Raw genomic sequence first — 26,935 nt, 5'->3', positions numbered from 1 at the left:
TATCAGAGGGTGACGCTAATGCAACATCTTCAAGGTCTTAATTAAGGATAACAATCATTTATTTGAATTATCAATCAGGCCACTGAGAGCAATGGAATTTTAGGAATAATTATGAACTATATATACAGTTATGAAAAACAGCATGTCTTAGAAGAACTGGTCTTGTTGATGGTAAAATAACCATATTTCCCTTGGTGAATGGGAATTGAAAAATATCTAATTTTCTTTTTCAATCATAATAATCAATTGAGCAATATATTAAAATTCAAAAAAATTCATGCAGAATGTTGTAAAATACTTTGTAGTTTCCTAGATTTTATCACACGGGTAGAAAAAAAATCAGAAATTGCTTGGGAACAAAGGGTCTTTGATATATATTGCACCAAGGAGTATTACCATGACAATTCCATGAAACATTCCAAGAAAATCCAAGTGTAAAATGATAAAAATTTCAGGCAAACAGAAATTCCGATTCTGTACGAGCAATTCTTGGTTTTTTTGTTTTCAGAATTAAACTAAAAATGATATCACAAAGTCGGAATGTGTCTACACAGTGTAGATGCTTGGTAAATGTTTGTGAAAAGACTTAAGTAGTAGACTGGGTATTCTTATGAGATTGACCCATGGCTGAAAGGTGACATCAATAGATTCTGAAAATGCAGATGTTAAAGACAGGAAAAGCCCCATTTGTGCTAACGATTTTAATTAACTTGTTTTCAATTCAGCATTGTGTGAATGTAGCCCTTGAGTTGTCTTTAGTATCCCCATCTTTAAAATAGGGGAGAATAGCATTTGCTCTGTCCAGTCCTCAGATGGTGTTGTGAAATTCTCATGAGTTAATGGAAAAGAAAAGTGACATCACAGCAAGGGGTGCTCTTGGGGTCATCTCATTCATTTTCTTGTCTATAAGTAAGAACTTCTTAGGAGAGCTGTCCCAAAGGGGAATGAGCTGCTTTGGGAAGTAGTGAGTTGTGAACAATAGAGGTCTTTATCACAGATCTTATAAAGGGGATTCATGCTCAGATATGGGGAGAATTAGATAAACTTTGAGGCCCATTAACAAATTGAGATTCCAGGAGCCTGTGAATAAGGAAATCGTATTGTTAACTATAAGGAAACGAAACCCATAGCATGACAGCTCAAGATTTCCATTAGATAATTAGAAAGTAATTAGCATATACATCATCAATGTAATCACCTATTACCATTGAGGCGGGAAAGGACATTGATGTCATAATCACATTATATGTTGATCATCATGCACTAACAATGGATTTTGTAAAATACCTAACAATCTACTCTGTAAAATCCTAAAAGTAGAAAGTATTCACTCTTTCCTTCATCTCAGATGACTGGGTGAAAGAAAGAGAATAAGAATCTCAAGAAAAAATGCATGAACATAGTGGAAACAAATAGGATAAAGGGAGCTTCAAGGACAAAAAAGCAACTTGGTTCTTAGAATACTATATGTACGATAGATATGAATTGCTTTTAAAGGGAAATTAACAAGTGAAGAAAATTCAAGTCACATGGACTCAATTTAAAAATTGTCTTGTAAAGCCCTCATATAGACTGTAAAGGTAGAAATTAAAGAGCAACCATCTGGCTAATTTAGGATCTAAACAACTTTGGTCATAAAACTAGACAAAAGGAAAATTTTTTGCTTTGATTCTCTACTTCACTATGCTTTTGCAGATAAAAGTAAATCCCCAAGTCATCCAAGGAGGGAACAGGGATAGACTTGACATTTCAGCCTATTCTCAGGTCAGTACCGGTCAGCCTGAATCAGAATGGATGGGGTGGCTCAAAATTGTTCTCAGGCTGGACTTTCCCCACTGGCTGTATGAGAACAGACTTAAAATAACAGTTTTGGGGGAGTTTCTGGCTGGTTCTTGTCTATGGTAGGCATACCCTTGGATGGAACTGCTTTGGTCTTTTGCTTGGCAAGATCAGAGCGTGAAGGAGAAGAAAACTTGCCCAAGTGGAATCAGAGGTATTAAAAAGACTGAAATCATTCACTTGATTTAGTGAGCGATAAATTTCACTATTTGATTGGGGGGCATCACTGAGTTTTCACACAGACAATTCAAATGACTTTTTCAATTTTCAGCTATAAGTTAGCTTTACATACAAAGTCTAGCCAAGATATCTCTTTGCTCCATCCAGGGAAATGCTATACCTATATTTATAGTCAGTATTTTCTCTTTCCTGCTTGGTATGCAAGATAGCCCTTACAATAACTTTAGTCTAGCAGGTATTGACTGTCTAGATTTTATTTCCTGAAAGTCTAGATGTTATTTCCTCTTGTAGCTATCTCTACGTACAAAATATATTATTTGGCCAATAGCTCAATAAAGGGTACATGACAGTCATATGAGAGTCAATACACCTTTGTCCTCCCCAGGATATTTGAAGTGGGTTGGTGTGTCACTTGAGCACAATACAAACTTTTATAATTAGAAGGAAAACATATGGTTTCTTTTAGTTCTATAGTTAACCTCTTAATATTTTTTGGGCATATATGGCGGCACCTTTGTTTCTTTCCCTCTTCTTTTTATGCTATGCAAATGAACATACATACAGAAAGCTTTTATGGTGTCAGCCATCTGCTACTCGACTTATAAGCAAAACTTACCAACTGATTTCAGAACTTTCAGTGTGAAAATTCAACCACTATCCTTATAAAAATTAAGTTTTACAGTAAAAACAACAACAAACCCAATCCATTTCCACAAGATAATTAAGAATTTCAATGAGCCAGTGAGTTGTTGAAATCGGTTGACATCTGGCTCAAATTTCAACATTAAAATTCCTTAAGAATTAGGAGACTTTGGAGTTGACAGCATCTGGGAAGGGGCACTGAGACATTTTCCAAAACTCTAGTCACTAGTGGGAATATTTCATTTTTTAGCTCATCTACCGGTATAGGAAATAGGAATTTGTGCTGATTAGAGTTGCCACTGAGATTTAAATCACCCAAGGGTGGCAGCTTAGTACATGAATTTAAGTAATCACAAGACTTTTAAGAACTCCTAGGTTATCATGAACACAACATGGATTTAAAAAGCATGGATGATTTAACTTGCTTATGATTTTGGCTTTGCCCATTCAACCATTTGGGAATAGTAGTAGCAGTTTAAATCAACTACCCACCAAAGATCTGTTTCATAAAAGTTAAGAAATGGAAATTATTTTATTACACACAGTAAAATAACAGCCTTTTTTGGTAGGTGATGCATTAATGTTCAGCTGGAAAGATCAGTAGTGACAGATGGCCTTTGACCTCATGCTTCTCCACCCTCTCACATCCCATCCTTATTTCCATTGATGAGGTTGTGAGAAAGTCAATTAGAAAAAAAAATCACAAGTTTCTCAATTTATTTTTTAGTCATCTTGTTTAAATTCTGACAAATAGTTATATGTGTGTTCTCCATAAGAATTTTTAACTGAAGTTACTTAGAAGAGTTTGTCCCCAACCCCCCAAACTGATCAGGTACTATGAAAATTTTTCAGAAATAAAAATGGAAGAAAAACAACAGAATATCCAGGACACATACTCTCCGAATTCATAACTAATTACATTTTAATAATCCTCAAAATAAAGGTCAAGAACTTGTTTTTGCTTCTTTTGTGTCCCTTATAACACCTAAGTGGTACTGAGTATACAGCAAGTGTTCAATAAATAATTTCTGAATTAGAAAACATATTTGCACATTAGAATACTTGGCTTATCACATCAGGTTATTTAGGGGAGGTGGCAGGAAAGAAAAAACAGGTCTCTCTACCAATTTATCTGCTATTCAGGTTCAGCTCCCAGAGGGCTTCAGGATTCATATATGTAATCATTCTGTCTCACTAACAACAACAGCAACAAGAAAGTAACGTTTCTATAATACTCACTTTATGCCGGGTGCAATGGATGAAAGTTATAAAGGGAGTAAGTTTAGGCTTGATGTTGGGAAAACTTTCCCAACACTTAGAATTCTCCCAAAATGAAAATGTCTTCCTTGAGAAGCGATGTGTTACTCCTTATTGGAAGTCTTTAAAGGGAGGCCCAAAGACCACTTTTCAAGTATGCTATAGCAGAAATTCCTTTGTGACCTGGATTGAACTAAAGGGCCATTGTGATTCTGCTAGTTGCAACTTCATTTCAGAGTTAGTATGATGCCCAAAGAAATATTAATGTTCAAATGTGGCCTCAGACACTTCCTAGCTGTGTGATCTTGAGCAAGTTACTTAACCCTGTTTGCCTCAGTTTCCTAGTGTTTAAAATGAACTTGATACTAAAGAAAGGAAAGGGACCAGTATGTGCCAAAATGTTTGTGGCAGCCCTGTTTGTAGTGGCTAGAAGCTGGAAACTGAGTGGATGCCCATCAATTGGAGAATGGTTGGGTAAATTGTGGTATATGAATGTTATGGAATATTATTGTTCTGTAAGAAATGACCAGCAAGATGAATACAGAGAAGCTTGGAGAGAATTACATGAACTGATGCTAAGTGAAATGAGCAGAACCAAGAGATCATTATATACGTCAACAACGATACTGTATGAAGATGTAATCTGATGGAAGTGGATTTCTTTGACAAAGAGACCTAATTCAGTTTCAATCGATCAATGATGGACAGAAGCAGCTACACCCAAAGAAAAAACACTGGGAAATGAATGTAAACTGTTTGCATTTTTGTTTTTCTTCCCGGGTTATTTTTACCTTCTGAATCCAATTCTCCCTGAGCAACAAGAAAAGTGTTTGGATCTGCACACAAACATTGTATCTAGGATATACTAGGACATATTCAGCATATATAGGACTGCTTGCCATCTAGGGGAGGGGTGGAGGGTGGGAGGGAAAAATCAGAACAGAAGTGAGTGCAAGGGATAATGTTGTAAAAAAAAATTACCCTGGCATGGATTCTGTCAATAAAAAGTTACTATAATAAAATTTTAAAAAAAAGAGCTCTTGGAACCAAGCAGAGAGATAGGCCTCTGAGCTAACTGGGCTCAAGGAAAGGGATAAGAAATAAAAGATCTGAACCTTAAAAAAAATAAAATGAACTTGAGAAGGGAATGCTAACCACTCCAGCTGCACCATGTGTAAGCACTGTTGCTGCATAAATTATAATTATAGTGCTTTAGTATCTTTTTTTTCTGCAAGAATAAAATGTTAATTATAACATTTTTTTTCAATCAAGGTAGGAATGGAAATGTAAGGATTTCATACTGATTTAGTCAGTATTTAGTATTTAGTAAGTTCTTATTATATGCCAGGTACTGTGCCAAGTTCTGAGGGTACAAAAATGAACATTATCCTTACCCTCAGAGAATTCATAGGAGATAACACGTAAATAATTACATATGTCCAAGATATCTACTATGTAGATGGAATAGAATGGAAGAAGAAAGGTAGTAGTAGTGGAGAGAGGAAGCCCAGGGAAGGAGAGAAGACTTGAAGGGAGCCAGGGAAACAATGAGGTAGGGGTGAGCAAGGAGAGCAATCGGGAGAGAGGGCCAGCTAAGGAAATGACCCAGGGCTGAGGGATGAAGTGTTGTGTTCAGGGAACAAGTGGACTGGTATACCTGGATGGCAGAGCCCATGGAAAAGAATAAAGTGGAAGAAGACTTGAAAGATATCTAGATACCAGGTTATGAAGGGCTATAAAATACCAAATGACTTTATTTCTGATGTTAGAGGTAATAAGGAGCTGTTGGAGTTTATTGAGGGGGAGGAAGGTAAATACTATGTCATCTGTGCTTAAGGAAAATCACTTGAACCCTGTGCTGGCTCCCTCCCTTCAGGACAGTGGTCTCCCTCCTGTCACCTTCCCTTCTCCACCTATGGGCAAATTTGCATTACATAAAAACCATTTTAGGTAGAGGTCTGCAGGATGGCCCACTTACTTAAAGCAAGAACTTTGTCTTCAAGTCTGTACTTGAAGTCAACTTTGAAGTCCCTCTAAGTCATTTCTTCTCCAGGCTAAAGATATCCCACATGTAGCATATATTTAATAAATGGTGCTGAACTGAATTGAATATGCTTTAGCCTTCATTTTCTCCATAGGGAACCCTAACGATTTGAAAGATTCAGTGAATGAGCAAGAGAAAGTACTGGGAATGTTAAGTGTTCTGCTCCCATCTCTACTCTTAGCTATCTATATCTAACTGAAAAGCAGAAAGGAAAACTGAGAACACAGTGAAATGATGATCAAGCCAGTTTTGCTGCTCAAATTCAATGATATTCAGACCAGTCAGTGGAAGTTTCAATGTGGAAAAGAACAGTGAAAGAAAAGAATTATTTAGTTGCCCCATTAGAATTTTTTTTAAAAGGTGTGGTATCCAAGCTGTCAGAGACATTTCAAAAAACAGTTATCTGGATGCTATAGGATCAGAACAACAAATTAAAATGAATCAACCAGACTTTACAATTCTACATTTTGTTTGCATACAATCCATCATCAATGGTTGCTCATATATTAATTTAATCATGTCAAAATAGCTAAGAGATTGCTTTTGATTTTATATATACAATTTTAGAATTCAAGCACTCCTGTAATTTTACCTCCCATTAACAGGAAATGATAAATAATTAACCATTTCATAATAAATTATTCTTAAGTAGAAATGGTAATAAAAACCTATTAAACATGAAGATTATATGTTATTCAGAACAGGCTGAAAAGCCGAATACTTGGGAGCATGGGTGAAAAAATTTGAAAAATCTGGGGGCTCATCAATTATAGCACTAAAAATATCTTTGGGAATATGGAAGTCATTATAGCAATCTGTAAATCTAGGCTGAGAATGAAGTGGTCCATGACCCAGAGCTGGTCATATTAAACCACCAGCCTTAGTAATTCTAAACAATTTCTAGCTACTGTATAGTATTAGCTCTTTCAAGATTTCTATCCCACTGAGAGGAATCTGTTTCTCTGAATTTTCCAAGGTGTACATTCAGTAATTAGGTTTCATAATATAGACTAAGGTACTTCTCCCGTAATGGGAGCTAACAGTAAAATGACCCTAATGGAGCAGAGAAGATCAGCATGGCTAATTTCAATAATGTCTGTCTACAGAAATGAGCCTGGAGCAAATTAGAACTTCCACAGCATTCATGTCATGGCAGGGGGCGGGGAGGAAAGCATATCCTTTATATTTGAAGATAAAGCCACTGCTCTGATTTGCACTGTCATCCATACTCTCTTCTTGCTGGCTGTTCTTTCAGTCTATTGGCATACATTTTCAAGGATCCACGTTAACCAGGCAATCCACTAGTGTAGAATATATGGAAACTAACTGTCCAATGCAGAAACCAAACCTATCGTCTCGATCTTGCTAACAACATGCTTTAAGCAAAAGAGGTAGCTGATGACGATCCTTAATATTTCTCAGGTGCATTGCACAACTGAGATGAAATACTTTTAAGTGTTAATGAAGTAGTTTTTAAACATGTCTTTCTTCCCACTGAGTAGGTCTTTCTTGGTGTGGACAGGGTCAATTTGCTATTCTTAGAAAATATAAAAACTTTAGGAGTCATACCGCCTTCACTTCTAAACAAATTTGGAGAATTGTACAAGGAAGTAGATATAAACTTATTTTAGTGTGCATTCAAGAATGTTATCAAGAATGTGTCTCACACATAATTCTCTTTTCTTTTGCATGTTTTTATGGGAATTCACACATTTAATGCTTGTCAAGCACAGAAACCTTTCCCCTCTTCAAATAATTAAATTTATAAAAAGAAACTGACCCATATTATAGGACCTAAAATGGGAAGTTGCTTAACTCTTTTTTTTATTATAGCTTTTTATTTACAAGTTATCTGCATGGGTAATTTTTCAGCATTGACAATTGCAAAACCTTTTGTTCCAATTTCCCCCTCCTTCCTCTCATCCCCTCCCCCAGATGGCAGGTTGACCAATATATGTTCAATATGTTAAAGTATAAGTCAAATACAATATATGTATACGTGTCCATACAGTTATTTTGCTGTACAAAAAGAATTTGAAATAGTGTACAATTAGCCTGTGAAGGAAATCAAAAATGCAGGTGGACAAAAACAGAGGGATTGGGAATTCTATGTAGTGGTTCACACTCATTTCCCAGAGTTCTTTCTCTGGGTGAAGTTGGTTCAATTCATTACTGCTCCATTGGAACTGATTTGGTTCACCCCATTGCTGAGGATGGCCAGGTCCATTAGAATTGATCATCATATAGTATTGTTGTTGAAGTATATAATGATCTCCTGATCTTGCTCATTTCACTCAGTTGCTTAACTCTTAAAGAGCCCTCCCTCTCCCCCTCTAGCTTTTTGCTTCAACTCTACAGGCACTCCGTCTCATGCACCTCCCAACAGGTTGTTCAATTGAAGCCCACACGGAGGAGCCTCAGAACTCTCCAGGAGTCTTAGACCCCCCTCCCCGGACTTCGGAGAGCTAGAGTACATTCTAAGTTACTCTCTGGGTGATGCTAACAATTACACTGTCAGCTCTACATGAAGTAAATGAAAACAACTCTCTCTCTTTTCTCCCTTCCCTCAAATCTAAATTCTATGAATGTGCTCCCATAGTGTTACTTGGGTATTATTTGTGCTTTCCAATTAAGCACTCACTTTGGCTGTCTTGGCAACAGGCTTAAATAAGTGACTCCTAGGTCCAGAAGTAAGTGCACATCTGCCCCAAGAATGAAAGACTTGCTTGGGAGAACTGGAGAATTTTAGAGAGAAACGTTGTCAAAGGAAACTCATTGCAAACAGGTTAACTTGGACTATAGTCACTGAAAAATAAAAGAAAATTTCCCATCTTGTTGGACTTATTCTCAGTGGAAGGTGCAAATTCATTTTGATCTACTCAAAAAAGCATTTGAATTCAAAATTGGAGAATTGTACAAGGAAGGAGATATAAACTTATTTTCATGTGCATTCAAGAATGTAATCAGCCTCACATTAGTTATATGGACTTGGAGAGACTGAAAAACAATGAACTAATTAGCCTTGCTATAATTTGATAAATGTCAGGAATACTAGTCATTACTGATTCACAATCAGCAATCACTGAAGCAGCTCCAATATTTCAGATTAAAGAGTGAAGGATAAAAAAGAACCCTCAGCAAGCTGAAGAGAAGTCTCCTCTATGGTTGAATAAGAAAAGAGAAATGGTTTCCATTTTAGACAGAGCTGGGGAAAAGAAATCAACAGAAACTGGTAAAATGGTAATATATTTTATCCTCAAAGATTCAATAAATTAAAGGAAGACTAGGCAGAGTATAAGAGAAAGTCTAGTTATTTCTAACATATAAAGTATGCTAGCTGAACAAGAACCAGCTTTCATTTCCTTTTAGATAATCAGAAAGAAGTACCAGTACGATTTCCGAGGGCTAATACCAAAGGAGCTACATTTCTGTTGATAAGAAGCAAAGTAGTATTATAGAGAATTATGCAATCATTAAACAAAGGCAGAGAAATCATTACACATCTAATAGAGGTGTGAGTAGAAATATGTTAGCAGTACAGATTCATTTAGACAGAATGGTTTTGAAATTTACTTTATTTCCCATTTCACAATATTTTTTTTCCTAAAATGTTTATTAGCCTACAGACAACTATTCTCTACTGTATTATGAAAAACAAAAGTGAACCTAAAACGATGAGCAATTGTTTATAGACAGCCTTTCCTCAGCAGCACGCTAAATACTGCAGAGGCTGCGGGAAAAGCCTCTTTAAGCCCCAATTAGCCAAAGGTGGAACGGAGCTGTGCCCTCACCAGACAGCCTGGCATGTGGACACTTTGTGTGAGTTCTACTTTGTGATTTCTCCTACCAAATTTCTTCATCTACAAAATGAAGGGGGTTAGATTTGATGATTCATAGACTTCCCTCCATGTCTAAAATGCTCTCTCATTCTAAAGAAAGGGAAATGATGTAAAAGGAGAGAAAGGGCCATCCTGAAAGCCGGCACAGGGCACTCCTTAGGGGACACGCCAAGTTTCCCCCAATTTCCTGAAGGCCAACTGATATATATTACAATCAACTGAATTTGGCTGAACATAGATTATTTCTCCTACAGTTTGTATTGATTTATATTAATTTACTAATATAGAAAAAAAAGCACTCATTTCAAAGATGTGGTGTCCAGACTTCCTGGAGGCCAGCACTAGAAGCAAACACATCAATCCTGGGGAGAAAAGACAAGACCTCTAAAAAGTACAGCCAGGGATCCAAGTGATAGAAGTGACAGCCAGGCCAGCACATACATTTCAAGAGCCTCTGAAGGTGTCACTGTGCTCAAAATAGATTATTACTTATGTTCATCAGAACAACCTACCATCGATAAAAAGTGAGACGATATTCAGTGGATTACTCAACAAGGGAAACATAGCAGCTATTTAAGAAAGATTTTCATCAAGCTATTAAAAGGCAATTTAAAGAGGGGGAGAGCAACAGTTGCCCAGAAAACTCATGCTCAGGGGTACTAAGAGTCAAACGTGGGATTCAAAACTCTTGATGTCAAGTTTGACATCTTTTTCTATTGCATAATTTCTCTGCCACTTTTGAATAAAAGTTCTTTGGAGGGCAGCACCATGCCATATGTATTTCTGTCTAAATGGTTAAAACATTACAGATATCTAGTATTTTGTGAGTGGGTGGGGGCAATGATTTTAGCAATGAATTCTAAGCAATACTCTTGCATCTGGGCAATTACCAGATTGCTGGTAATACCATGTGTAAAGCTAATAATGGCTGAAGCCTTTTAAACATCTAGGGGACTAGTATCTTTGGTAACGGAATAATCTGTCTGAACCTCAAACTGTCCTTGGCTCCTTGGCCCTGTCGAGGAGCTTTCGGGCTGGGCACAGTGAGTGGACACAGCTGTGCCTCTGAGATTTTGTCAACAGCATCCATCCTGTCCTCCTCTATTTTGGTTGGGAGGAGAGTATTAAGGAGAGAGTCGATAAAAATAACAGTAATCTATTATACTAATTACTGACCTGGAGGAAAACTATGAAACTCTTATAATCTTTGATATGTTGGAATTTTTCCCTTACTGTATCCTTTTGCTTCGCTTCCCTTCACACTCCCTTCATGTGGCCCAATGGCTTCTGTGTGGGAAGGAGTTTCTGAGCAATTCATTCACACAAAGATCTAAGGGACTTCAAGTGCTGCATATTTGGGCACAGTTATACTTCTTCAAAGGATCCTAACAGGAGAGCAATGACTAACTCAAAGGAATGAATTTCTAAGTGTCAGAACCACACCAGATAACCACTTACTCTGTCTCCCCATAAGGGTCAGTCCTGCAAAACCAACATAACCATCCATAAACAAACACACATTATGCTCTAGCTTCAGTGCTGCTCTCTGATGGGAAACTGCAGAGGACTAGATTGTGACCTCTGTGGCGACTTGTCGACCGAAAACCATCTAAGCTGTAATAGAGCATTAGAGAAACAAAGGAGGATAAAGGCAGCCAGATCATATGCCATCACTATTATGGTTCCTTTTAGGGAAAAAAATAAAGGAAAAATGACTCTCAGCCTTTGGCTTTAAAAGAAAAGTGGAGTAGTCATAAAAACAGCTTACAGAGAAAATCAAACATTATTTTAAACTATTATTTCTATGACCTATGTTCCCTCCCCCCCCCCCCCGCCCCGTTATGTAACTTAAATACTGAGAAAAGAAAAAACTCTAGTGTCCTAGTGATCTGATGTAACCGGGGAATTTGCTGTAATACAATTACTAGGATCAAAAGGGAAAAATACAAAGCAATACCTCAGGCTAGAAATGAATTAATTTGACAGATTCCCAGAAGCTGCAAGGATCAACCATGCTATAGGCAAGTTCAGTGGATGTTTTTCAACTTATCCTTTTTATATATATTTGGTTCAATAGATTGTAAGAGGAACAGCTTTAAGCAGAAATCAGAGGTAAAAGGTCTACTTGCCAAATTCCACACTACTAAAACTACTTGCTGACAGCTATCAAAATTTCTGGCAAGCTTTATTGATGGCCTTGAGAATTTTTTCTCCCATCATTAGGGAAAAACCTGTTAATGGCTAATGAACTGGAAGTATGTCCTGCTCCACAATGTAATTTGTGGTGCCCTGTTGAAATAGATATGAAATGCCAGTTCAATCCCGGCCAGTATCTACCTAAACAAATAAATACTAAAAGAGAAAGAGCTGCACTTGGAGAATAAGATTTCAGTAGCTTTTGCAATTCTGGTCTTTGCAACCTAGTATAGGTGCAAGTGGTGATTTGTTTTCATTGAATTATTGGAGGAAAGAAACAAGCATTTATATGCTGCAGGCTTTGTGCTTTGCTCTTTACAAATGTTATCTTGGGACCAAGCCTTGCCAATATTACAGACCACAACCCTAAAAATAGTTTGGGTTTCTTTGCTTCGAAATCTGAAACACTGAATTTATGTGTTGTAGCTGTAGGATGGGCACGGATTTATTCTCATTCTATTTCTTTGTTTACAATGGGAAGGGACCGGTTGATTCTCTAGATGATTCTTTACGGTTTTTTCCACAAATCTTTCTTCAATACCCAGTCTGTAAAATGCTAGACCTGGAAGAACCTTTGAGATTATTTAGTTCAATACTCTCCTTTTACAGAGAGGAGGAATGACTTAGCCAAGTGCTATAGATAACGAGAAGGTCCAGGCTACCTGAATACCAATATGATATCCTTTTCACTACTCTTCAGATAACAAATTTTGTGCCTGGAAAATTGTTTTGTGAAAAGACAAAGCAGATTCCCAGCACAGAGAAAGATCTCTTAGGATCCTACACTGGCTTTCTGACAGAAACCCAACACCTACTTTGATACCAAAAATGGGGAGTGGGACTAAATCTTTAGCTATAGAGGCAGTGGCTACTCCAGGTGCAGGCAGACATTTGGGGATCTTTACAGAGTCCTGAAAAAATACAGGCGCAGGATTCCCAGAAGCATGAGGTTCAAGTTTCTAGTTCTATGGTGTTTCCCAGGAAAGAGCAAAATTATGTATAGCCCTAAACAAGGTTTGGGAAGAGAGATCTGAGACAATGATTGTCTTTCACCAGATCCTTGAATATTTCCAGTTGATCTAAAACCAGGAAAAGCGAGGTATTTTTACTGTGTCTATGACAACTCTTCTCAGAGGTTCTAATAAAAGACAAGATGGTTCACAACAGGAAAGTGAACCTTAAAGGGAAATAGGAAAGGTCAGTATGTCTGGGTAAGGAAAAATTACTAAAATAAGGGAAGCCAAGGAAAGGAAGTTGGGTTTGGGTGTCAAGATATTAAGAAGCTACCAAGATCAAGAGAATGAGGTCTATCCAACAAGAAGTCTGTCATAGAAATTGTGCTTTGTCCAAGTGACTGTGTTCAAAGTATAGACTGTACTCCTTCCTAGAAAATAAAGGACTTTGAGGAACGCTTCTACTTTCCAGGTTATTGGGGAAAACGAGGTGAATAAATGAAAAAAGGTATGTAGTACGTACCTACCCCGTGCCAGGCATTGAGCTAGGCACTAAGGAAACGAACACGAGAGTGAGATAGCACCTGCATTCAAGAAACGAGGAGTCGAACAGGGGGATTCATCTAGTGGAGTGGGGGCCAAGGAAGGGAATTTTAGTGTGTGGAATTCCAAGAGAATAACTGCAGTCATGGCATCATTGATTTGATTACTGGTCTCAAAACAAGGGGTACAAAGCGGGTTGTGAAGAGGATGGACAAAGCAGGGCAAGTAATAAAATGCTAGGCTGGGACCTGGTTTCCTGGGGCTCGGTGAGATGTGAAACATGGTCTGGGACCAGCTACATGTAATATCTTGAGTGAGTTTCCATCTATCGACCAACTAGGTCAGCTCAACGTGGTGGGGCACAGGACATGTAGGAGGGAATTTTGAAGCAGAATGGGATAATTCTTTCATGGGAGGAGGTCACAGTGTCTGGAGGGTAGGAGAAGACTAAGTAGTAGCAGAACAAGATTTTATATAGGTTTGTGTAGATTTCCAGGTTCTGGTGGCCAGATATGATACAAAACATGGTCTGGAGTCAGTTGGCTATAATGGGTCAGGTGAGTTAGTGACCACTCAGTCATTAATCAAGGAGAGTGGCTACAATGTGAAGGAAAGAAGAAAAATGATCCCAAGAGGCAGAGGGGAATCCTGACCTGGATAAGTAGGTTGCAACAATGCGTTGTACAAATGGTAGAAATGAAAGAAGGACCATTAAACACTTAAAGAATTTCCCAAATAAGGAGAACATTGGGTCCTCTGAGGAGGAAGCAGATGCTTTTCCTCCAAGGAATAATGATATGGACTCTTAAATACTACCAGGTGAGACATCATCCAGGAAAGGACAGAGGAAGAAGAGACAAGCAGGTGTGATTTGTGACTCCTTGCTGAGGAGAAGGCACATGTGTCGGCCTGAGAAAAACAACAGAGAGGCCCGCTGTCTTGCGGACTAAGTGTCCAAGGTATAAAAGAAGATCTATGACAGAGAATGTTGGAGGGCTAGTCAAACCAGATGACTATCGCCCACTCTGGGAATGATACAACTTTTAATACCAGAAGGGCATCTAGAAAACAGTACTAAAAATTAGGAAGTTTAAAGCAATAAACTGAAGACCTTAGGGAGGCAGGTAGGGTTTCCATCACTACTGCCAATTCAAGGCAAGAACTTCAAAAGAGAAAGGTGCATTTAGTAAATAAACAACTAGTTAAAAAGCTGCTGTCTAGCAATGGGATTTGTATGTCTAGACCACAGCTTCAAGTATAAGAATGGCAAGTGCCTGAATGGGAATGGTGTGCACTCAACAAAAGTTGAGAAGTATTTCTGGAGTCTTACAAATTTAATCAAAAAGGCTTCCAACCAAAAAGCAAAGGAGTGGGGGCAAACTACCCATGTTTATCCCCTAAGCTAGATAACAGAGTAGCTACAGAGGCTGAAGACTAGCAGCAAAGACATCAAGACATTCAAAGTAGACAAAATTCAAGGAAGTAGCCAGCAATAAATCCCATCCCCTCAGCTGTCTATAGGAAGGAAATTGGGGAAATAGATCGAGGCATGAAAAAGCCATGTTGGGGAATTTCAATTATCCAGACATCTGGTGGACATCTCTCCCTGCAGCTAAGAATTTCTGAACTCGCTTTAATAACAATAACATCCTTCAGAGGGTAAAGGAACTAATGAGGAGAACTTTAATCCCGGATCTAATTCTCAACAATGTGCAAGAACTGGTTGCTGGGCGGAAAAGACAGAAGTCTAGAGAGGAAGGCAGTATTACATCTTCAAGTTGGTGATGGGAAAGATGAAGGAAATTGGTCACAGTGTAACATGAACCTAGATTTTAGGAAAGCAGATTGCAAAGGATTCAGAGAAAGTATAGGTAGAATCTCATCTAAAACTTTGTGAGAAATGAGCCTAGGAGTGATTAGAAGCTCTCAAGAATGAAATTTTGAAGACATAAAGAGAAACGATTGTAATGATGAGTGAAAAGGAAGGGTTGCTTTGCGAGACCAAACAGAAGGAATTCAATAACCAACTCAAATATTAAAAAGGCACGGATGGACAATCAGAGCAAAGAGAGTAGTAGATGGCTCCAAAAATGTGACCTAGGCCTATAAGAATAGTATCTGGGGAGCTAAAACTTAGAAAGCACAAGTGAGAAAAGTAGAGAAGAACAGAGACTTTTTAGTCATTTGGGAGAAAAGAAGAGACTCAAAGACAGGACTTGTGTGTGGTATGGAGAAGACTGTGGTTCAGAACCACAGAGAAGGCAGAACAGTTCAAGTCTCAGTGTGCAACTGTGTTTCTCTGACATGGATCTTTGGGAATGGAAAGCCCAGGGAAAAAAACAACCCATGAATGGGCAACTGAAATCCATGATGAGGCAGTACCAACCTGCCCTGGATGAGTTCAAGTCACTAGGTTCAAAGGAACAGTGTGTGAGGTTGCTGGAAGAAGTAGTTCATATGTCAATGATCTTTGAAAGATGGGAGAGAAATAGGGATGGGGATGCCATTCCAAGTGGTTGCAGCTTACCAAGAGTAGAAAGGAGTGTTTCAGGAAACAGTAGGTTCCCTCTCATTAAATGTCTTTGAGTACAGATTAGATGACCACTTATTGGTATGTTGGGAAAAGGATTCTAGTTCACGGGATTGAACTAGACAGACTCTGAGGTTCCCTGAAGTTTGAGATCATGAAATTCATATGAGAGGAGACAAAAACAAGTACAGATCAGGCTTCCACGGTATCTTGCTCTCTACCTGTGATCTATCGTGAGTCTTACTGTTTCTAGCCTCGACTAGAGATGCTCATCCACTATGGCTGCGGGTCTAACGTTTTTGATATTGATAAGACAATGGAAGACCTCCTTTGTACCTGATCTCACTCCTTGTTTGCTTCAGCAAATTTTAAGGTGAATTGAAGTTGATTTTGATCTAACCCCATCAAGTTCCCTGACCTTTATTTATAGGTGCCCACTTGTTTGATGGTGTGGTACCCTTTGGCTCTCAATTAGGTGAGCCACAAAGGCTCAATTCGGCTCCAGAGAGCCTCCTTCTCCCTCCTCTTCTATTTGCCTGTCAGTCTAATATAGTATCTGCTGCCCAGTATTTAGATAGACAAAGGTGCTTATTTAACTCAAAATAACAAGTTTTCTTTGCCTGTGAATTTTGGAGTGAAATTGATACTTAAAAAAAAGGATATCCTCCTGGGTTCCAGAGTCAAACACTAAACCTCTAAGAATGAGTTGAATATTGGCGATGTTTGCCAAAGCTAAAACAAACCAGCAGGTGGAAGTGGCTTGGTGCTTTTCTTGGGGAGCATAAGCAACCTGGCCCCTTAGCCTTCTGAGATAAATCAGCTCCCAAATACAGGCAGGTGTATTGTCTTTAAATGCACCCCTAATAAGTCAATACAGGTCTCCTCAAATTGGTCCAATGTCTGGTTAACATTTATGCTACCTGTTTGAACAAACATGAATCCTTCCTTCCGTTATTGTTTGATAAATCTTAGAGGATTTGCTTCTCCCATATTCTGAAGGGTCCAGGCCCAGCCTCAGGTCAGGTGGGGCAAAGCATTATAGACAATCTGTTTGTGTTAAAATAACTTTAGTTCTCAAAATTCTCTAGAGCTGACCTCACACATCCTTCAAAATATGAAAAAATGAAACTCACTATTACATTTTTGCTAACCTTGGTTGAATCTTTTTACACATTTATTTCCTCCTGTGTACATAAGGTCCTGTGCTTTGCATATTTCAAGGTATCTAATATTGCCCTCAGGTCTCAAGGAGCACATTAGAGCATTCAGAGTCAATCTTTCAATATTCATGTATGCTCACAGGAAACCTCCATAAAAGATTTAGCAAACCTTTCACAAGGAGGAAAAAGCCTTAATCTTTTTCTAACTCAATGTTAGAAGCTGACTCCCTATATCAAAATGACTGAAACCAACTTGAGCATCTCTTAGTGACTCTAAGGTAGCTGCTGATTACATGCTGAAAAGAAACCACTGGGGCAAGGGTCTGGTGTATGGTTATGGTACCTCAGTCTAAGGTCACTGTTGGTCCCCAGAGAGGCACGATGTCAAGGAATCCAAAGTCATCAAAGCAAGAGTGCTTGCAGAGATGCAAGATTACAGGACCCCAAAATAGAACCTTAGAAGAAAAAGACAAGTTGCATTGACAGCTCTATAGTGACATTTTGTGAAGCCTCTCCCCACAGGCCCCTGAACAAACCTTATCCATTCCTGCTGCCATGATTTTGTATATGCCATCTCTACCACCAATTAATTAATTACCAGGCCAGCACTATTAATGGAGAAAGTGAGACAGATTTGGGGGAGCAGGGAGAAATGGAAGGACTCCACATCTCCAATGAGGATGAATACACTTAGAAAGAATGAAGCAGAGAGATAGGAGAGGAGATTAGCCCAGTTGGGGAAGTGATGACATCTAAGCTAACACATCTAGGGGATGACTCAAGCAGTATGAAATTTCAGGTCATGAGAGTTGATCATGTTGATCAACTGGAAGTTTGAGGGGACATCAGTAATAGCCCCTCTCTCTCAGAGTTGTTGTGAGGATCAAATGAGATCAGAGATATAAATCTTAAAGTGCTATGACAATGCTGGATATTATTATTATACTGGATTCCCCAAGTATGAGAGGGACCTATGAGAGTTGCAAAGTACTGTGATGGAGGGACTGGACTCATTGAGAAAGGAGAGAGTGGTTCCAACAATAAAGATGATCTGGACAGATGGAGCAAACTTTGAAGGGTACAAGGTAGCTGAGTGAAGATGGCAGGGTGAGAGTCTGAAAGGGGAAGGAAGGAAAATGAATCTGACACAGGCACCTCCTTCTGTTCCAGAGAGAATGGAGAGGAAGGGGACCAGCAGTACATACAGTGTCTGATACAAGATTTCCCTGAGGATAAAAGGCTGAAAAGAGGCTGAAAAGAAGAGATCAAGGACCGAGGAGAAAATGTTAGTAACTGTTTCCCAAATACAAATGAGGTGAATGACAACAGAATGCTTATTCTAATATGTGATACCTAATAGGCGATATCCTTTTCTGAGGGGTTAGATCAGACAATATATCTATTTTGCTAATTTACTTTGGTGGCCCTGGGTACTGAAGAGCCTCAGATATCTACAAGAGTTGCTTAAAATCTACAGAACAAATTTAAAATTTTCATTAGTATCCTTGACTTGCCCCTAACTCTTATTACCTCATGTGCCATATAATAAGTATAAAACTCTATGTAGACCAAACTCGTTGACAGAAATGATATAGGTTAGTTGGATTTATTTACTAATGACATTTTTCCCTTTTAAGATCTTCACTTTCTGACTTGACAATTTTTTTCTTCAGTGACTGTCATTATAATTTTTCTAAAACAAACTGATAAAATATTCCTTAAAATTCCATTAGAGAACAATTTCTTTTAAAGATAAGATGTTATCAAAAACTTGCCATTAGCACTAGAATTATCATAAATCATGAGTAGCACAATAACTCACATATCATGTATGTGGCAGGTTTGAATTATTAAAAACTAAGAGAGGGTTAGCAGTAAGTTAGTCTGGTTTAATACTTTTAAAATAATAAAAGATGCCATTTTAATCTTGATTCTCCTTTTTACATTAATGAGTATACCATTATTACTATTTTCTGTGAAATAATTGTATAATTAAAAACATATAAAGCCTTGTTAGTTTATGAAATATTGGTCTTTTAAAATTTTTGGTACAATTGGTGATGGAGCTGTGAAATGATCCAACCATTCTGCAGAGCAATTTGGAAATGTGACCAAAGGGCTATCAAACTATACATGCCCTTAGATTCATCAATGTCTCTACTGGGTCTGTATCCCAAAGAGAACATAAAGGAGAGAAAAGGACCCACATGTGCAAAAATGTTGGTAGCAGTCCTTTTCATACTGGCAAGAAACTGGAAACTGAATGGATGCCCATCACTTGGAGAATGGCTGAATAAATTGTGGTATATGAATATTATGGAATATTACTGTTCTGTAAGAAATGACCAGCAGGATGATTTCAGAAAGGCCTGGAGGCATTTCCATGAACTGATGCTCAGTGAAGTGAGCAAAACCAGGAGATCATTGTACACTTCAACAACAAGATTATGGCATGATCAATTCTGACAGGCTCTTTTGAACAATGAGGTGATTCAGGCCAATTCCAATAGACTTGTGATGGAGAGAGCCCCATCCAAAGAGAGGAATGTGGGGACTGAATGTGATCATAGCAGTCTTTTCACCTTTGTTGCTGTTGTTGTTTGCTTGTTTTTTTCTTTCTCATTTTTTCCCTTTTCATCAATACGTATAGAAGAACTGCACATGTTTAACCTATATTGAATTATCTGCTGTCCGGGGAGGGGGTGGAAGTAAGGGAGGGAAAAAATCTGGAACACAAGGTTTTGCAAAGATGAATGTTGAAAATTATCTTTGCGTGTGTTTTGAAAAATAAAAAAGCTATTATAAAAATTAGTACAATGCTATGTTCTAAATATTTTCTGACAACTATTTGAACAACTTAAGAATACCAACTGAGCATTTCATAAATCTGTTGATGTTGATTATTCTGGTATTTAACAAGTGGGAACCCCGCTATTTAGAAGAGTCTCTAACCCTGAGAGAGCCTATCCACAGTGAAAGGAATAACTTTGGCAGTCACTCTGCATTCCTTCCCTTTATTCACTTCTGCTCTGTTACGCTGCTCCATGTTGGCAGTTGGGGAGCATCCAATGGGATTTTGGTGCCAGATGGCCTGGACCCAGTGCTCCTTTTGAAAAGTTCAGTGCATCTCTAGCTGAATTACAAACATACAGGTTTATGATATGTATATGTGTGTGAGTTTGTGTATGTGTGTGTGTGTATCCATAATGTATGCTATGGAACATTCAACTCTTCTCAAGCAGACAGCTAAGGTTTGGTTTAAAGATTTCCATTCACGCCTGCATGGATGCAGCCTTTCAAAGGCTGAGTTTTCACTGAACAAGGGGATATACAACAATAAGGATGAACATATGGAAATATTTTCAGGTTGACGACACTGTGCTCAGGCCTACGTGCTGTTTTGCTTGCCCAAGCTGTCCCTGGCATCAGAGTGCCCCGTGTTTCAATCCTGTCTCTACCACTTACCACCAGTATGACTGAGGGCAAGTCCCTTCCCCCCCTTGAGCCCCCATTTACCTCATCTAAAAATGAAGGGATTGCACTATGGCCTCTGAGGTCCCTTTTAGCTCTATCCTAAATGAAGAGTGTGAGGTAGGAGAAGTTGCTCTTCATTGTTCCTAATGTCCCCACGTCCCCATTTCCTGCTCTTCATGTCCTGATTCTTCCAGTTATCCTTAGAGCTTTTTCTAGTGGAGTCACAAAGTAGTACCATCTTTTTAACTTGCTAAATAACATCATCTCTCTGTCTCTGTCTCTCTCCAGCAGGGGTTAAGACACATGCCTAATAAGTATCAAGTGTCTGAAGCCATATTTGAACTCGGGTCCCCCTGACTCCAGGTCCAGTGCTCTACTTACTGTATCACCTAGCTGCTTGCCCCTTATACCATCAACCCTGAATGATCCTGTGTCCCCTGTATCTGATTCCCTCCAGTTCTTGCTCTTTAGGTAAAATTATGATAAATTAGATCTGGCCAACATCTTATTTCTACAAGGGTACATTAATACCATAACCCAGTTAAAATGCCAAGGTCATTAAAAAAGCCTTTGAAGTATGATTTACCACCTCATGTGTGCTTTTTGCTTCCCCTAACTTCCTTCACACTTCACTCAGATGCCACCTTCTGCAGGAAGCCTTTCCTGGTCTCCTCAGCTGCCAGTGTCTTCCCCTCACGTTACTTTCCATCTACTCTGAAGACACTTTGGATGTATCTAGTTATTTACCTGTTGTCTCCATGATTAGCATGTTAACTCTCTAATGGAAGAAATATTTTGCCTTTTTTGGTAGCCCTCTTTGCACAAATATTGAGCACAGTATCTGTCACACAGTAACTGCCAAGCTTGTTGGCCATAATCACCTTAAGCTCAAGGTATCTAAATTAAATTAATTATTTTCCCATACCTTAAAAAGTTATCCTTCCCAATGATTACTGCCACATTATTCTTTCAGTACCCAGAGATTTTAGAGGGCATCTTTGACTAATCTGCACTGAAACACCAAGTCTTGTCATTTTCCCTTCAAAGTGGCCCTTAGCATTTTTTCAGCTGCCATGACCCTAGATTATGCTCTTATCGTTTTATTTCTGAATTTTTACAGATTTATTCTGTTTCCTACTAGAACATAGAGGATACAAGTCATTCTTTATCTCACTTGATGACCTCCATGAAGGCAAAGGGTATATCTTATACTTTGTTTTGTTTCCCTTTTCAGACCTCATTTGTGATAGCACTCTAGTAGATGCTGAAATTTGATTGTTTTATTGTTCTGAGTCCAAATATTCTTATGATAATTATTATGACAATTAAGTAAATATAATGATTTTAATCTTTTTTTGGGGGGGCAAAATGACAGGCTTTCATTGTTGTGTCCCCATTCTAATAAGTCTGGTTTATTTTTCCACAAAGGAGACATTTCTCTCTCAAGTATAACCTTGTTTTTTTAGTTCTGAACCAATTAGGAATAAGAACTCCCAACCAAAACATGTTGAGCCAAATCTTCCCCTTACTCAATCACATGTTAGAAGAAAGGCGGGGAGTCTGAGAAGTTTATTCCTTCTACTAGTTGAGTGCTATTCAAAAGTTTTTTGGGGTCATTGGAAACTGTGCTTCTGGAAGACTTAGCAAAGTTCCAAAGGTACTAACAGGTAGCAGACCAATATATAGTAATGCATATGCTATTTGTCCAATCCAAAGCAAAGTTCATCAAAAAGATATTTTATGGATTTTCCATTTGTTTTTAGGGAGAAAAAAGACATTGAAAAAATTTTCTGAAATCATAAAATGAAATTATAAAGAATGTATTTTCACATTAATTCTTGAATATTATTCCTTGGGCTGAAAATTAGGAATACATGTAATGGTATTAGTAAGTCTGTCCATAGAACTAGACAACTATCCAACTCACAATAATCTATACAAACGGAGAAGAAAATTTGTATAGCTAACAATAAAAGATGGGGAATGCATCCTGGAATTTCTTCTATTTTCTATCAGTAGTTCATAGAATCTCAGGTTTGGAAGGAACCTCAAGGCTGAACTTGTCTGAACTGGAAGAATCTTCTCTACAAAATCCTAAAACAAGTGATCAGTCAGTCTTTTCTTAAAGAACTTCAGTAATAAGAAACCAGTCAACTATCTTCAGAGATACTTTGCCCCAAGGCTCTCATCATTTCAACAACAACCACTTTTGTTGCTACCAGTGTTGCTAGACTTGATGTAACAACCATAATTTCATGTGAAAATAAGAGCACCTGGAAGACCTCAGCATATAGAAGGAATTTCCCTTCAATTAAAGCTCTTCTCTGGATCTCCTCCAAGACAGTGGCAACATCTTTGGGGTGCACGTCTCTATTTTGAGCTTTCTTTTATTTCAATAATCAGAGAGGCAATGAACAAAGTTTTCTCTTTCCTGAGAGATATTACATGAGAAAGGCTTTTCTCTTCCCACCTTCATCAGGCTTTTCCTTTAGAGGCAACTAGTCAGTAATTTCACAAACTGTAGTTTTGGTTTCAGTGAATAATGTTAGTCCTGGAATGGCTGCTCAGAGTATAAGAAAACAGCCTTTAAGCAACAGCAAAATCTCTTTGGGTTTCAAGGTTTCAGAATAGCAGTGAAGGGCAAGAATTATTTCATGCCCCATTATGTTTGTGATTGTCATCAAGTACAATTCTTAAAGGTTTTTCAGACTTCAGACAACTGGCGAAACAAGAGAAATTAAGGCCTAACCATAGGTATCTTCTCTGTTAACTTTTCAAAGCCCCATGCTATGACCACAATTATTGTGGCCAGATTCCCAGACAAGGACGTTGATGAGCTGGTAATTGACCTCAGTAAAGTATAGGGCAAAAATAAAAAAACCAACACTTTGAGCCAAAGTAGTTTCTCAAGCAAGTATTGAGACATTAAAAAGGTAATAAGCATTTTGTAAGAGTTAACCCTTGAATGTGAGTTATGGAATTTATACTTTAGTATAAGATAGAGAGGGTTCAACTTGGGAAATATGAGTTGGGTCTAAAAACAGTCTACAACATTTCACCAGAATTTTGAATGTGTAAAAAAATGCTGCTTTATTTTTCTTTCTTTCTAATTTTGGTCTGAAAACTGTGATTTTAATAGTGAACAGAGACTTCACTGATGCTGACTGGTAATTCCTCTATAATTTATAATAATTAAACTTTACCTGGAGCACTAAGAGGCTAAGTGACTTGCCTACATGTATTATATATATATATATATATATATGTGTGTGTGTGTGTGTGTGTGTTTGTATTATATATGTATATGAGCATATGTTACTATTTGTGCATAGGTATATAAATATATGTGTGTGCATATGTACTATATGTACATTTTACATACAACTTGCATATATCAGAAATGAGTTTGGACTTCAGACTTCCTGAGAGGAAAGCCAAGTCCTATATCCACTATACTATGATATGTAACATATACAAAATATCTAAGAAGTAAATGTAACGGATAACCAACTACAATACTACATGCAGAATATTTGTTCACTCAATGTTTATAAGCGAGGAAGAAGAGGAAAAGAAGAAGAAGCAAAGGTTGAGAAGACCAGGGTAGTCTGAGATCCATAGAAGCAAAACTGTGTTGGACGTTAGATCATTAAAGAAAAGTTTCAAAGAATGAGGTAATTTTTATCTGAAGAGAAGATGGAGGCTCAATATTCAGTCAGTAAATAAATTCATGTCAAAGAATGGTTGCAACCAATATGGCTCTATCTTCACTGAGAGAAGACTATGGGGAGATGAGCTTAAATTGTAGCCCAAAGATTTAAGTTAATTCCTAGAAAACTTTTGAGAAAGCACATTTTGGCAAACTCTAATACACTCAAAATGCTCCATGGGAAAAATGTATATGGGGAAAATTGATCAAGAGAGCAACATGGTGCTAAAGGAACAATACTATGGGCATAAAACCAAACCTATGTACATATTTAAAAAAGCATGGGAAAATAAGAAACCATATTAGCTAAATAATGACATGAAGCAAAAATGAGTATAACGTTGTATAGGAAATAACAAGAAATTGTACAATGACATAGACAATATGTATAAGATAAAGAAGCAGTAAATGAAACAACTTACAAGAAGCAAAGAGAAAGTGACTGGATATAACAGGATAAAAGAAAACACTGCCATGTTGTTGAATGGTTTGGGAATTTGCTTAACTAGAAGATGTTCCTGTGCTTCAGGTCCTACGCTTCTTGCCTCAGTTAAATCCTTTTAATTGGATGCCTCTGACTTGCACCTTGTAACTTCTCCCCTTCATCCATTTTCTCATTCCATTTCCCCACCTGAAATGCATTCCTTCATCATCTTTGGCCATCTGATTTCAGGCCCAATTAAAATCCCATCTCCTCCTTAAAAAGTCCTGAACATTCCAAGACAACAGTGATCACTTCCTTCTGAAACTCCCAGGGTGCTTACTGCCTGTACCGATCCTTTGGGACATAACAAAGCAAGGTAGAAATTTGTATTTATTCATATATTATTTGTTACATTCCAAACAACTTCGGAGCACAGCCTGTGTCTTGGATCGTATAAGCTACAATACCAAGCAAATAGCATAGAGTAGATATTTAATAAGCATTCTAAGGGTCTATTTACTCAACTTCCTATAAAATTATTGTTTGGAGAACTGAAGTGACAGATATTGAATATCCTGATTTTTCACAATTTGATTCTGCTCTTTACAACATATCTGTCAACAAATTCAGAAAATATAGTGTAGGTAACACAATTAAAGATGGACAAGGGGTTCTTAATCTTTTTGTATACCATGGGCCCTATGTACAATCTGAAGAAACCTATAGATTCTTTCTCCAATGCATGAAATATATAAGATTGCAAAGGAAAGCAGGCATATTGAAATGCAGTTATCAAAATAGTAAAAAAGTTCATTGTAACCTAGGTTAATTATCCCTGTATTAGATAATCTGCTAAGAAAGTTATCAATTCATTAGTATCATCAAAGATGTCCTTTTCCTGAACCTAAGATTATTAACATTTTCATCAGTGACCTACATGATAGAATAATAAACTCATTAAATATGCAAATGACCAAAAGGAGTAGGTAGCACCTTGGAAGACAGGAAACTAATCAAAATAGCCTGGTAATTGAGAAATGTTCTGAAAATAATAGAAAGAAATTCAGCACAGGTTACTGAGGGGAAAGAAGGAGAGGGGAGAAATATTACTTTTAAGCTCAAGATGAAAACCTAATCATGCATGTGTAATAAAATCTAGGGGTTATGCAGCCAGAAGGACAACGGCGTGGTATCAGAGCAGATAGAGTACTGGGCCTGGAATTAGCAAGATCTCAGTTCCAATCTGGCCTCAAGTACCTACTGGCTGTGTGGATCTGAGTGAGTCACTTAACCTCTGTCAGCTTTTGCTACCTTCACCATCAGAGTGAACATGAGTCATCAATAGAAAGGCAGAATATTGGACAACTGTTTAAGAGTGAAAGAACATACATGATGATGACTAAATTGTTGGCAGTAACAGGAGGGATGTTCACCTAAAGGAAGTAGACTATTCAAGCAGGTCTAAGGAGGATGACTATGTATTAGCGTTTAGCAAGTTCTTCAAAGCCATCTGAAGAACATCATAACCGACCATCCACAAGAAATTAAATTTAATTTCTCAGACTAGCATTAGAATGCAGCATTCCATTAAGGTTTCATTTTTCAAATGTAAAGATTAGCCTTCACCCCCAAACAATCCTGAACATTTTATCTTTTGTTCTGTAATTCATGGAGAAACACCTTAGGTGGAATCATGTGCCAAATAGCCCAATCATCTTCTTTCTAATTTTAGTGGGGGCAGCTCTGATAATCAGCTAAGTCAGTAATGGTTTGATTTCCAAAGCAATATGGAGATTTCATAAAACATTTATCTTTAATTTCACAATACAGCTAATTTGGAGATATTATAAAATGGTACATTGAAGGAGAATCATAGTTGGCTATGGCAAGCATGTATTTACAGATGGTCTTCAAATAGATATCTACTTAATATGCCGTATCTAGGGTTCTTTCTACATATGATTTCACTAAAACATTTCAATCCCTTTCATTGGAATTGGTTCCTTTATTATTGTCTGCTAGGAAGGTGCACAGATTAACATTCGAACTCATTCAATTGAAAGGAACGGAAAACAGGATCTGATATGCTATCTACACAGTAGGGAAATTACCAGCCTACAAATTCTGTCTTTACAATATTACTCG

General features: G+C 37.8%; 1 protein-coding gene across 1 annotated transcript in view; it reads right to left on the bottom strand.

Annotated features, from left to right (window-relative positions):
• Positions 1-26,935, bottom strand: part of LOC100929018 (connector enhancer of kinase suppressor of ras 2) — a 274,574-nt gene that overhangs the window by 205,643 nt on the left and 41,996 nt on the right. The gene's annotated exons all lie outside the window — the stretch shown is intronic.

Source organism: Sarcophilus harrisii, chromosome X, assembly GCF_902635505.1.
Source record: "Sarcophilus harrisii chromosome X, mSarHar1.11, whole genome shotgun sequence".
NCBI lineage: Eukaryota > Metazoa > Chordata > Mammalia > Dasyuromorphia > Dasyuridae > Sarcophilus > Sarcophilus harrisii.
The sequence above is the reverse complement of the archived record's forward strand: the minus strand, read 5'-3'. Positions and strand labels throughout refer to the sequence as shown.